Source organism: Alnus glutinosa, chromosome 6, assembly GCF_958979055.1.
Source record: "Alnus glutinosa chromosome 6, dhAlnGlut1.1, whole genome shotgun sequence".
NCBI classification, from domain to species: Eukaryota; Viridiplantae; Streptophyta; class Magnoliopsida; order Fagales; family Betulaceae; genus Alnus; species Alnus glutinosa.
Window position 1 is genome coordinate 21,225,478 of NC_084891.1, and position 13,861 is coordinate 21,239,338.

General features: G+C 34.3%; 1 non-coding gene across 1 annotated transcript; it reads right to left on the reverse strand.

Annotated features, from left to right (window-relative positions):
* Positions 1-12,221: 12,221 nt before the first annotated feature.
* On the reverse strand, positions 12,222-12,300 carry LOC133872106 (small nucleolar RNA Z199). Its single transcript, XR_009900955.1, has one exon. It is a non-coding gene; the product is annotated as a small nucleolar RNA Z199 (small nucleolar RNA).
* Between the last annotated feature and the right edge of the window lie 1,561 nt (positions 12,301-13,861).

The window sequence follows — 13,861 nt, forward strand, 5'->3', positions numbered from 1 at the left end:
CTTCTCTCAAAACCTCTCTTCTCTCTCTTGATATCCTTCTTCTTCGTGCAGTCGGTGAGGGAGGAGGGAAGGGTATCTTCTCTCCTCTCCTCTCCTCTCTCATTTCCTTTATGCTTTTTCCTGTTTTCTTTGCTTTGGTTTACCTTCTATCCCTTCTAGGGAGTTTTGTTCCTCCGAACTAGATCCGGTGATGGTTGATATTCTCCTAGTCCTTCTAGGGCTATGAAGGTTATTTTTTAGTTTTTCCTTGTGATTTTTTCTGTTGGTTTTCCTGGCAGAAGGCTACGCGGTACGTCTGTGTTGGGGAGTTGCTTTTTTTTTTGGTGTGTCTCTGGCGAGTTTTTTTAGCTGTGCTTTTTTGATGTCTTCTTTAGAACCAGATCTGTGTTCTTTGGCTGGGTCTTTCATGATACGCTCCTCTTTATGGTGGAGATCGTTGGAGATCGGTGGTTTCGGTGGTCGTCTGCTGCAGAAGGAGGTCCCCGGTGAAGGCCTGTGTTTACACACGCGGGTGTCGGTGACAGCTTTTTCCCGAAGCTGGTTTCGTTGGTTTTTGTTTGGGTTTTTTGTTTGTTTTTCTGTTCAAAGTCTGCATTTGTAATGCTTAATTGTTATTGGACTATTTGTTGGCATAGTAACTAGATTAGCTCTCTTTTTATTTGTTCAGATTGTGCTTAAATGTAAAGAGCGGCTCAAATGTTGTTCATGTAATTTTGTGTGTTGTTTAGATAATTGTTTTAAGTCAGATTTCTCTAGCTTAGGGTATATGAAGTCTTGTACTTCTATTTTTTATAATTACTTTCGAGCGTTCTTTAATAATAGGGAAATGCTACAATTCCCACCACTATCCCACCTCAATCCCACCACTCCTAAGTGTAAGAAGTTGAAAATTGATTTATTAAATAAAAAAGTAAAATCACTTTAGTGTTGGTGGGATTGGGGTGGGATGGTGGTGGGAATTGTAGCATTTCTCTTAATAATATATGATGACTCATATTGCCTGTTAAAATAAAAAGTAAAGATTTTATTGATAGTCCATGTAGGCCTCGTAAGCCCTACTCTTTCCGACTGCCATTGCTTACGTGTGAGTAAATCACTTCGCTTTACAACAAAGTCGATCGCTTTACGTTATCCCACGTGGAAACATTAAAAGTTACTGAGTTACTGTATATATACCAATAATAATAAAAAATAAAAAATAAAAAAGATTAAGAGCATTAATTAGTTTGATGTGACAATAATTAGTACCAAAGGCAGACAGATCTTTTTCATATTACTGCCTTCAACTTTCTGCTTTGGCTTCCTATATATGAATCCTTTTATCAACAATTTCAACGTAAAATATTATTGCTGCATGCATGCGAAACTCAACACATATATATAATCGAGTAACAATCTTTCAAGACGAAAAAGCTGAATTTTGAGCATACCAAACCTTAAAAAACAATAAATTTTAGGAGTGGGAAAATTGTTTTTGAACTCATGACATGTAATTGACATTTCAGCCTAACCATATTGCTAAAGAGAAAAAATAATGAAAAAAATATGGAAGTTATGCGACGTGTATTTGAAATTGTGCTTTATTACTGTGAAAATTAACGAACTATTATTAATTTATTACTGAGCAAATTAAATAGTAGTTTTCAACCTTTTTTTTTTTTTTTTTTTTTTGGGATAAGTTAAAATACGAACAATTATTAATTTATCAGTAATTTGAAGATGAAGGTGAAAAACGTGCTTCAAAGAATCGATTAAAGCACGCGATTCGCGTGATGTCTGCGTCCAATCCTTTGTCGAAGAGTACGCAACCGTGCATATTAGCTGTCATATGTATTCATGGATGTGTCCATTTTGTGACATTCACGTGCATGCATTTTCATAATTAGATATGGACAAAAATTCCTTATAAATTGGATTTTAGAAACTCCAACGTAGAAATTCTGTAGTTAAAATAGTGTTATAAAAGTTTTTTTTTTTTTTTTTTTATTTTTTATTTTTAAAGCATGCGTTTTTTCTATGCTCTTTTAATATCATTAATAACAAACAATTATTTTTTACTTGCTTAAAGATCGAGCACATGTCAATTTTAAGAAGCTTGGATATAGGAGTTTTTATAATTTAATTTGTAAAAAATTTCTGTTCATGATTAAGTATATAGATCATAAGGATGTAATTTTAATTCCTCTAAACCGAATCTAGGTTGAAATAATTTTTTTTTAAACATCTATTTATAAAATTGTCTTGTATTTTTGAACATATAAGAAATACATATGTTGTTTTTTTAATAATATTTGAGAAGTACATATTTTTTTTAATAAATTTTTCATCCAACTATGTTACTATTATAAAAACACATATGCTTCTCATAAGTTTTCATCTCATGTAACTTTTTTTACGGTTAGACATTTGTGAGGAATATAATATTTTTAGGAATTTTCATCATATTTAATTACAATATGTTAGTATTTTGGCCTAATTTTGTGTTTGGACAAAATTACTTATATGTAAGGATGCTGCAAACAAGGATTCTACTATTCAGAGGGAAGTCAGAAGAATTTCAAAGTTCCCTGTCAGCCGTCCAGACGATGTGTCATCCCGTCCGGACGCCCATCTGTCTACTGTTCCATCTATCCGGACGTCAGACAGACAAGCATCATCTGTCCGGACGACGTGTTTCTTTCGTCCAGACACCTAAATCGTATCGAGAAGCTTCTGTGTCAGCTTGCTCCGTCCGGACGTTTCAACAGCACGTCCAGACGCCTATCAGTTCTCGAACGGTTCACTGATTCTTTCCAAGTTCAAGAAAGGGAAGATCAATCAACCGTCCGGACGATGTGGTATCCCGTCCGGACGCGTATCTCTATAAGACAAGAATCGCAGTTCAAAATGAACCGTCCGGACATCTAACAGCTGTGGTCCGGACGCTAGTGCATCGTATATGGTAACTGACGATTCGACTTCAACCGTCCGGACGTTTTCCCCTTATGGTCCGAACGCACGTGTATCAGATATGGAAATTGCGTGTTGAAGTTTAGCCGTCCGGACGCTCCTGCCCCTTGGTCTGGACGCGCGAAGCCTGTTATGAAAATTACTTGCAGCGGACGTGCGTCCGTCTGGACAATCGAGCCATCCCGTCCGGACGATGTTCTTATACAGGAAAAATTTCTCAGTGAAAATTTCAAAAAATCCTGTCGCACAGTTGTCCGTCCAGACGGTCATGGTCCACCGTCCGGACGGCTCACAGGCTTATTTTCCCTGACGCCCATTCTGACCCCCAGTCTATAGATAGGGGCCTCTGGGCACTTAGAGCTGCAAGAATTCGGTGTGAATTCCATTAGAGCTCAAAGACGTGATATCTCTTCTGAAGCCGTTTTTCAAGTGTGTTGTGCTGTAAACCGAAGTCTATCTTAGAGGTCGGCTCTAAGGTAAGGAGTTTCATTGAAGACCCCTTCAAGTAGGTGAACCTGGTTGGGAAGCGTTCGTGTTGGGTTACACGTCAGAGATCAAGGTACGACCACTGCATCGGTACATGTGAGTGTTACTATCTTGTATCTAGCTTTGTCTTCTGAATAGTGGAATTTCTGAGTTTGGCTGCCCCGGAGTGGTTTTTCTCTTAACTGAGTTTTCACTTCGTCAACAAAAATATCTGTGTCATTTACTTTCCTCTGTACTTTAATTTTTGTTGACACTTATGCACACACTTTACTTTTAGAAGTCATTTCAATTTTTTCACAATATTTATGTTGTATACTATGACATATTATAAAACACCTATCATCTTAATTATTTTATAGAGATTCCTATTATAGCTCATTTTAAAAGAGGTATTATTGTATCCGTTGGGAGAGGCCTCTTTCTGAAATTTATCCATATTTTACTAATACCTGACAACAAAGACTACTAATTTTTCTGCTTTGATTTCAAAGAGAAAGAATAACTTGTTCCTTAACAAACAATGTCAAAGATACAAGATAGAGTGCCCAGTTTGGCAAGCATTTCCCATATTTGTATTTGCCTTTTTTCCCATCAAGCTACAGTAGATTCAAGGACACCAAAGTTAAAAAGGTTCTGCATCTCTCTTAGTTTTATATTTTTAAAATTGCATCTCTATTAGTTTAATATTTTTTTAAACCCATCTATCTCAAATGCCGTCGTTGTTATCGTCGGCCTCGCCGCGTATCGCTGAACCAAAACCCTGCCCTCGTCTCGGACCCAAAAATCGGCCATTTGAGAGCCAGTCATCAAGAAATTGATCTTCGCCTTGGGCCCCCGTAGCGACAACGCCGCGGCGTCGTAAGGCCCAGGCCGCGTCCTCTACCGAGTCGAACGTCCCGAGTCAAACACTGGTTTTCTTCCACAGATCTCGAATCTTGGCAGCATATCAACCCCACGGCCTTGCCGCATGTCGTTGAATCGAAACCCTCCTCTCGCCTCGGACCCGAAAATCGGTCATTTGAGTACCTGTCATCGAAAAATTGATCTTCGCCTTGGGCCCCCGCGGCATCATAGGCCTTGGCCGGGTCCTCCGCCGAGTTGACCGTCCCGAGCCAGACCCTGGTTTTTTTTCACGGATCTCAGCCGCGCATCGGCCCCATGGCCTCTTCCGCACGCCTATGGTATTTTTTACCGTAAATGCTAGGTTCGAAATGGATGAGTTTAAAAATCTATTAGACTAAGAGAGATGCAAAACCTTTTTGACTTTGATGTCCTTGAGTCTACTGTAGCTTGTTATGGATGAATCTTTTCCGACCATGTTAAATTTGTGACATGCGCTTTTGCTAGAAAGTGGACAACTAAATTTGTCCTTAATTGCAAAACAAAACAGCATGGAGGGCTGCCCACGACTCGGCCACTGTCGGATCAACACGTAGATGTTAGGAAACACTTCGCGTAACCATAACAAAATTCTCATTATTCCGAGCAATAATTTCAAACCCAATACACCCCTTAAACAAATGAACATTATAAATAATGCTATAAATCGCCCTATTAATTTTTCCCGTCACGTTAAAGCTAATGTGACGTAATGTCTTGAAAATGATTTTTTATTTGAGAGAGTACGTGTGCAGAGGATTAATTGTTCGGACATGACTCATCCCATGTCAATAATTTAGCGGAAACCGAGAATATTCAAAGGCCATTGTGGGCTACCTAGTACTACAACGTGATACACAACTACAATATCATAATTCATAAACTGTACGAATCACTGGGGCCCATCTATTAAAGACGAGCATCTTTTGGGGAAGAAGATTCGCTTTAATTAGTCCATTAGCTTGTTTCCTAACCGATCCAAACAATTTCAATTTCTATTTCACTTCTCTCAAAAAAAATCAAATCAAAAACATTTCAACTTTTTTATACTTTTTACATCACATCAATAATTTTTTATTACTATTCAAATAAAAAAACTCACTACAAAACAAAAATTTTTCACTTTTCTATAAAATATTTTCAAATTTTATATTACATCAATCATTTATATACATAGTAGTCTAATCAGCTTCATTTTTCAAAATATCTAAAAATAGCATTTCTCTTATTAATTAGGCCTAACCATTTTAAGTTTAAAGGAGCATGATCACTTAAAAAAAATACTAAATCAGGACACATGTCAATAATTAATTAATTAATTAATTAATTTTTTTTTTAAGAAAAATGTAAGAAAGATGTAGATATATCAATAATTATGATTTGATTTAGTAATAGAGAAAACTTGAAGGTCAGCAAGTGAATAGAACGGATATATATATATATATATATATATATATATATATATATATATATATATATATATATATATATATATATATATATATATATATATATATATTACGTTAAGTCTCAATCCATAAACCATTGTGGACCAAGAGCTAGCTAGCCTTTCAAAGAATTAGGGTTCATGTGAAATGTTTTTGCACGCAATCAAAGATAAGGACATGATCGAGATCCATTTGATGGTACTATATATATATATACATTAAAACGTCAAATTTATATCTCCATCTTCCCTTCACGATTGTCTAATATACAGCCAAAATCTTTGTGATCAAGAAGACTAAATGTAACGTAAAATACATAGAGAAACGTTAGTCCTATTTACACTATTATCTTAAAAATAATTTAAAAAATGTTAATTGATATATTCATTAAAATAAATAAACAATTAAACAGAAATTTAAATGTCATACAAATGTAATGTAACTTAATAGTCATTACTTTTTTCACACCTTGTATCAAATTATTTAGGGTACATTTGGTATGTCGCGCGGAATAATGATGATTTACGAATAAGAAAGAGTATATTACAAAGAATACAAAAAATTGGAATGGAATGTGTCACCAAAAGAATGACCAAATTTCCAAACCGGAATGGAATCAGATTTCAACTAAATTTCCTAAAATTGTAACACCCAGGATAATAATGCATAATATAAATCACTATTTGGACATACATGCTACTCTATTTCTTTGACTTTTAAGTATATTATTCTATCATTTTGCGGTGGAAATACAACAAGTATATAAACCATAAAACTTGAGCAACGAATAAATTTAAAACTTTTCTGTTTTATACACACAATTAAATTCATCAGAGCTTTAATCAACTGTATATTACTGTGAGAATTTAAACATCTTGTCAAATCATTATTTACATAACAATCCTCCTAACTAATAACTATACAAATCTACATAAAATCACATCATACTTTAGACCTTTTACTTTACTATTGCTTAATTAGCTCAAGCTCCATATCTCTGTTGTCTGGTCTTGTACTTCTTTTCTTTGTAAACAACATTTACTGGGGAATGATGAGTCAACAGCTCTATAAGTGAACATTTTATAACTCCTCCTCCATATACATAAGAACTACTTTGCGGAAACCTTTAATTTGCATCAATTTCTGAAAACTCTTTTTTGTGAACACTACTTTAACATTTTTTTGAAAACATAAAATCATTTTACTAGAAAAATTATTGTCTCGAAAATTTCTTTCATAAATCTCTTTCGTAACATGCTTTCTTTTGAAAACAAATTCCTTTATTGTAAAACCATTCTCTATCTGACATATTATATATATCTTTTTCATAAAAACACTAATCTAGAAAACATTGGATCGATGTTACTGTAGAACTTTAAATCTGGTTGGCTTATATATGCGGTCTACTTTCTTTCTTATTTTATTTTATTTTATTTTTTTAACAGTAAACTTCACCTTCATTGCTCGATAAAAGTCCCAAAAAAGATTACACAAGATTACAAGAGACCAAAAGGTCTACATAAATACAACAGAAGGTGTTAACACCGCCCTAAAGGCGGAAACACAGGCCGAAGGCCATGGCAGTGAGTAGAGATAAAGAATCTCTACCCACAAAGTCAGGGGAAACCCCGACTTAAAGCAGCTATCAATTACAACGGTCTAATATTATATGAACATACAAAATGGACCTCTCAATACAATGAAGCACAACCCAACTAAAGATAAGAGGCCTGATCTAGCATAAAGCCACCTAAAAGCCTATACAATATTAGCTCATTGCAAAGATACACTGTGAAAAGACAGAATATACAATCCAAACAAAAAACTCCACTGCCATCGCCAGAAAGGGCCAGTCACTGCCTGAGTCGGCGCGTGCGACACACGCGCCATATCCCGAGACTCCAACAACACCCAACCACCACGGACCACCACCAAACAGCCACAAGGAAGGTCGAAGGAGCGAAGCACAGCCCTCACGCGCCAAACCAGGAACCAAGTTCCTAGTGCGTGCAGGCCACGCGCCGGTCAGGGAATAACGACGCGACCTCCGTTTGTGACAATCAGACCGAAGGATGACGGCGGAAGCGACTGCGAAGCGCGTGACAGGATAACACCGGTGGAAACGCACAGATCTGGCACTCAAAATAAAACAGAAAAAACACAGCCAGAGAAAACGAAAACCACCGAGGACTCAAGAAAACAACCGGAACCAAACCAACAACACACAGGAAGTTTCATGCCGGAAAACAAAAAAGAAAAACCAAAGAAAGCAGAAAAAAAAAAAAAAAAAAAAAAAAAAAGAACTTCCCAACCCCGAAGAGTCGGAAGAACAACAACACCACCGAAACCAAGTTCGGGGGAACTAAACTCCCTACCCTAATGGTAGGGAGAAAAATCAAACTCCACTGGTGAAGCCAGGGAGGGACAAAAACCTCTAAAGCATGAGCTTGGAGGACAAAAGATCGGGAGGAAGGAGGCGAAAAGCCTCCCTCCCCCGACGAACACGACTCTAACAGTAGCTCTCTTTCTCTAGAAAGTTAAGAACTTCTCTCTCTAGAAAAGAGAGAACGTTTGCATTGTCTTATTCTTTATACTTTTACTTTTGATTTTCATTTTCCTTTCATTTTTCCTTTTTCCTTTTCTGTTTTGTGCTCTATTTAACCCCTCGAGCTTAGGTTGTACTTCTTGCGATCAACCCCTCTCAGCATGATTGCCCCACTCAACCCCTCTCTACAATTGCCTTGAACGCCAGCCTCTTTTGCTTAGGACTTTTCTCAGGGATAAATCGAGCACGATCTTCTTGCAAGAATATCCTCCATCTTCCTTTTCGTCGCCATCTAGCATTTCTTACTTTTTCTTAAAACTAAGGTTTAGGGTTGAAAATAAACCTCTATTACTTTACTCACTTTCCCTGGATTGTAAAATAATTTATGTCCAAATCAGTTTGAACCTAACTTCCTTAAATCCCAACGTACCAACCCACCCTCTCATAATGGATTGAAAGTCTATTTAAATTCTTCTGAATTCCTCTTGCAAAACTCATTTGTCTTCAAACCCTAAAATCCTCTTTCTTTCTCATTTGAATGGACTATTCATTTAGCGTCACTTGAATAGTACTATTCATTTAGTGTCACTTGAATAGTTTTATTTTTTTAAGTATTGCTAACCATAGTGTTTTTAACCTAGATTAGCGCTATTTACAACGCTAAATGACATTAATTAGAGTCGCTTATATTCAAATGATACTAATTATTTAGTGTTGTTTGAATAGTAAAACTAGTGTCATTTACTGTTAGTGTCGTTTGAACACTTAAACAACACTAAAATAAAAAATAAATAAAAATAAAAAAAATAAAAAATTAGGATACTCATCCTCCGTCTCCTCTTCCTCCTCCTCATCTTCTTCTTCTCTAGATCAAATGCCTGCCAGCCTTGTTGTGCTCTATCCAATTTCACCAAAACATATATTTATTTTAATACCTTATCAAACCAATAAAATAGAAATGAGATTTGAAATTACTAATCGTGGATGAATGTGTTTTGGTCAAATTTGCCTTTTGCTCGCGCGACATAAAATCATGGTTGAGTCCACGTATGACTACACAACTATATTAAAAAATCTTAACCAATCAAATGGTCAGTTTGACTGATATTCTATACGACCGCAATTAATTGCGCGCTCCACTCCCGGCTACCGTTTGCTTTCAAGTCGTTTCGCAGACCACTGCGTCAAGTCGCTTTACTCTAGAAGCGCGATAGAACGAGATAAAAAAGGGTTCAACAATCAACATGGAAAGACACCTGTATAAATGTAGAAAAAAAAAATTAAATAACTTATAATTTTTGATATTTTATTATTTTTATAATTAATTAATCAAATTTTAAAAAGTATCAATTTAAGGTATCAATGTTTCAATTTTTTTATTTTTTATTTTTTTTAATTTCAACCATCCGTTAAAATTTTCTATTAAATCCTCTCAAAATTTTAAAAATATTCATGCTTTTTTTTAAAAAAAAAAAAAATTATAAAAAGTTTCAATGATTCACGCATTGATATTTTTACAATTTTTTTTTTAAAATTTTGACCAATACTTAAATCTTTGAAATTTTTTCCCCTTTTTTTCCTCTAAAAATGAGGGGTATTTTGGGATTTTGACAAGATTTAACAGAAAATTCTAACAGAGGGTTGAAATTGTAAAAAAATTGTAAGATGGATACTCTAAATTAACATTTTTTTTTTTTTTTTTTAAGTTTAAGTGATAAAAGATCAGGGATTATAAATGAAGTTTTTCCATATATATATATGTATAAAGTGAGTAAGTTGTGTTTGTCATTGTAATTTGCATACCAAAGGTAATTTTCAAAAATTAAAATTTAAAAAATATATAAAAAAAAAAAAATTATGTTTTCAAATCCAAAGTTAGGAATGAGGTGCGCTTTTAAAAACATACGGTTTTAAAGATTAAACTGCGATTTATGACTCCGTCATTTACCTCCCATATTCAATTAAATATTGCACATGTTGAGCTCATCTATTAAAAATAAAGTTTAAACTCATACGTGAAGGAGAGTGTTAAACTATCTATTGATTAAAAATTATTAAAATTATTATTTTTTTGTAAGCTTAACCTTTTAAGACAAGTAATTAACTCAAATCATTATTTTAAAATTACAAATCCAACCCAAACCAAGTCCATTATAGATTAGAATGACTCTAATATAAGGTTTATGATTAATGCTCCATTTGTTTCGGCGTAAAATGATTTCGGTATTTTACTGTGTTTAATAGGGGCGAAAATAATGGTCAACGTATATCATTTTCAGTTTGATCGTAAAAGCTTCTTTAATTTTTGGAAAACGATTTACAGTTTTAAAAACTGTAAATCGTTTTCCGAAATTAAACTTTCCGTCCTTCTATGCACGTTTGATATCCGATTGTCGGAATCCAGCGACATCCGGCCACCGTCGCCAGATGTCGATGGACCAGATTCCGGCCGAAACTAGCCGAAATCCGACCATGGTCAGAAGCTGGCCAGAATTCGGCCAGATCTGACAGGATCTGGCCAAAATGGCCGGGATCCGGCCGAATCTGATCGGATCCGGAGGAGTTCGGTCGGAATCCGGTAACGACGACCAGACGTTGCCGAATTCCGGCAACAATTGTATTTTCACTTTTCGTAATTTTTTCGTGCGAACCAAACGCTGGAAAATATTTTTGAGAAAATTATTTTTTTTAAAAATGATTTCAACGAAAATATTTTATGACGAAAATCATTTTATGTCGAAATAAATGGTGCATAAGTTACTATATATACCAATAATAATAAAAAAAAAATAAAAAAGATTAAGAGCATTAATTAGTGAGTTAAGTTATTATAGAATGTCCCTTTCTAATAAGAAGATTAATTATTGTATATTCTGTGTCACCGCGTGATAAAAGTTTTGCTAAAAATGACCACGTGTTAATTAAGTTTCGTGTGTTTTTTTTTTTTTTTTTTTAAACTTACCTAAAGAGACTGAATTACTCGCAGTACGTACAACGTGGTGTTACTTGCTTGCTTGGGATAAGAAAGAAGTACGTTGTTTTCTTATCTCAGATTCTTTTTTCCTCCTAATCATCTGCAAATTAATATCAACGAAAAGACAATAATTAGTACTAAAGGCAGACAGTCAGACAGATCTTTTTCATATTATTATTGCCTTCAACTTTCTGCTCTGGCTTCCTATATGAATCCTTTTATCAACAACTTCAATGCAAAATATTATTGCTGGATGCATCGATTAAGACGAAAAAGTCGAATTTTGAGCATACCATAGCTGAAAAAACAATAAATTTTAGTAGTGGAAAAATTGTTTTTGAACTCATGACATGTAATTGACATTTCAGCCTAACCATATCGCTAATGAGAAAAAATATGGAAGTTATGCGACGTGTATTTGAAATTGTGCTTTAGTACTGTGACAATTAACGAACTATTATTAATTTATTACTGAGGAAATAGTATTTTTCAACCTCTTTTTCTTTTGGGATAAGTTAAAAAGTTATAAATCTTGGCATAGAAAATTTAAACACTAAGCTATATATGAAGGGGCCATAGAATGTGGAACACTAGTAAGGGTGTAAATCCGAAGTTAGTTCTCGGTTTTTGGCCAATAATTGAGAACTGGCTCCAGAGTTCTCGGTTATTAAAATTCAATAATTGGCTCTGAAACCGGTACCTCGATTAATTCGGATGAAACTGATTATCCAGATCTTGTCTGCATAGAACAAAAAAATTGAAAAGAAGAAATTTCTCTCATCATATCTTAGTATTGGATCCGTTTGTTGAGAAACACAGACCAAAATTTCTCTCATCATATCTCAGTTATGGATCTGTCTATTTCGAACAAAAACTAACACAACAAAAACTCATTGAAAAGAAAGAAAAAAAAAATTGGGAAAAGGTCGGGATGGAAGTAAATCATTAGAGACTTAAATACAAATAATCATGAAATTAATCCATCATTTTGTTGCAGTTTTTCTCTCATCACCTGAATCTCACTTTGCCCCCACGTCACAATAGCAAAATTAATAATAACAAAAACTGAAAAACAAAAAAGAAAAAGAAGCAAGAACTTGTCTACCAAAATCACTGGCAAAAACTTCACAAAATTCGTGTATGCCGTGTATGGCCGAAATGCCGAAGAGGAAGAAGAACAAGAACTTGCCTTGTTACCGTTTTCTAGCTGATTATAACCGGTTCGGAATTACACTCCTATAGAACATTTATTAGCTCTTTTGCTCTTCCAATGACTATTCTATTTCTATCAATCTTTTTTTAACAGAAATCTCGTGTAATTTGAATTATGCCACCAAAATATATATATATATATATATATATATAGAGTGTTAAAAAGAAAAAAAGCAGCTCATGCATTTGAATTGATGTTGGGAGGGATAGGAAGGCCCTCTCCACACGAATGGGTTGTAGTAGTACGATGCAAAAGGATGGCCTAACCATGATGTTACGACTTTAGCGTTATATATGACTGAAGTACAATTTTAATTATATGTATATAAACTTGATCTTGAGCACTCTTATCTAGTAAGCTCCTTTTGAAGTGAGTTTTATCTTAATTGTATTGCATTATTACCTGCCGCTTTATTTTATTTTATTATTTGTAAACTTGTAAGTGAATTGGATAAGATCAACTTTTTTATGTGTGTTTGCTATTTTGTTTAGGATTTCTTGGAATGGATGGTTCTTTTATCTTTATTTTTTTTATTCCTATCCTTTTCTATTGTTGTATATGCTTGAACACAAATAATTCCTCTGGGGTCTTTTACTTTTTTATTTTTTTTTATTGTTTTATTTCTCCCGTTTTCTTTTATCCTTTTCTATGGCATTTATTATTCAAATATTTTGAAATTACTTCATTTCTTTTTATATGTTTCAGAATTTCTAAAAGTATTACCATACTTAATTTGATTCAAATATGAAAAGATAATATATATTGGACCACGTTAAAATGTACTCGGGCTTTGAATTTATAACTTTTCTATGTATTAGTTTGGCCATGTGAGAATTATAATATATACTTTAAACTCCCAGGAACCTCAATTGATGATTATCCACACTTGAGACTCAACTTTCACCGCAGTTTAGGGATTTATTTGTAGGAGATCAGGCTGTAATCAAATAAAGAAAAAAGTGAATTAAATTAAACAATATGCAGTAAAAAAGCAAATGCCTTTTTCCGGTTAATTAAATAAACAAATTATTGAAGGAAAAGAATGAATAGAACCAACTATATTAGGGGTGGGCAAATTATCCACCTACTGCTTACCGAATCTAACCGAACCGCCATCGACAGCCTACCGACTCTACTGACTAATTTTCGGTTCGGTAGTCGGTATAAAATTTTATTCCGAAAGTCAGTTCGGTAACCTAACCGAACCGAACCGCCTTTGATTCCGAACCGATTAACCGAGCCAACATAAAATGAAACGACGTCGTTTTAGTAAGAATGAAACATTTGATCCTATTTTTTTTTAAAAAAAAAAAAAAAAATCAAAACGACGTCGTTTCATTATCTATGTTAATCGAATATTAATCGAT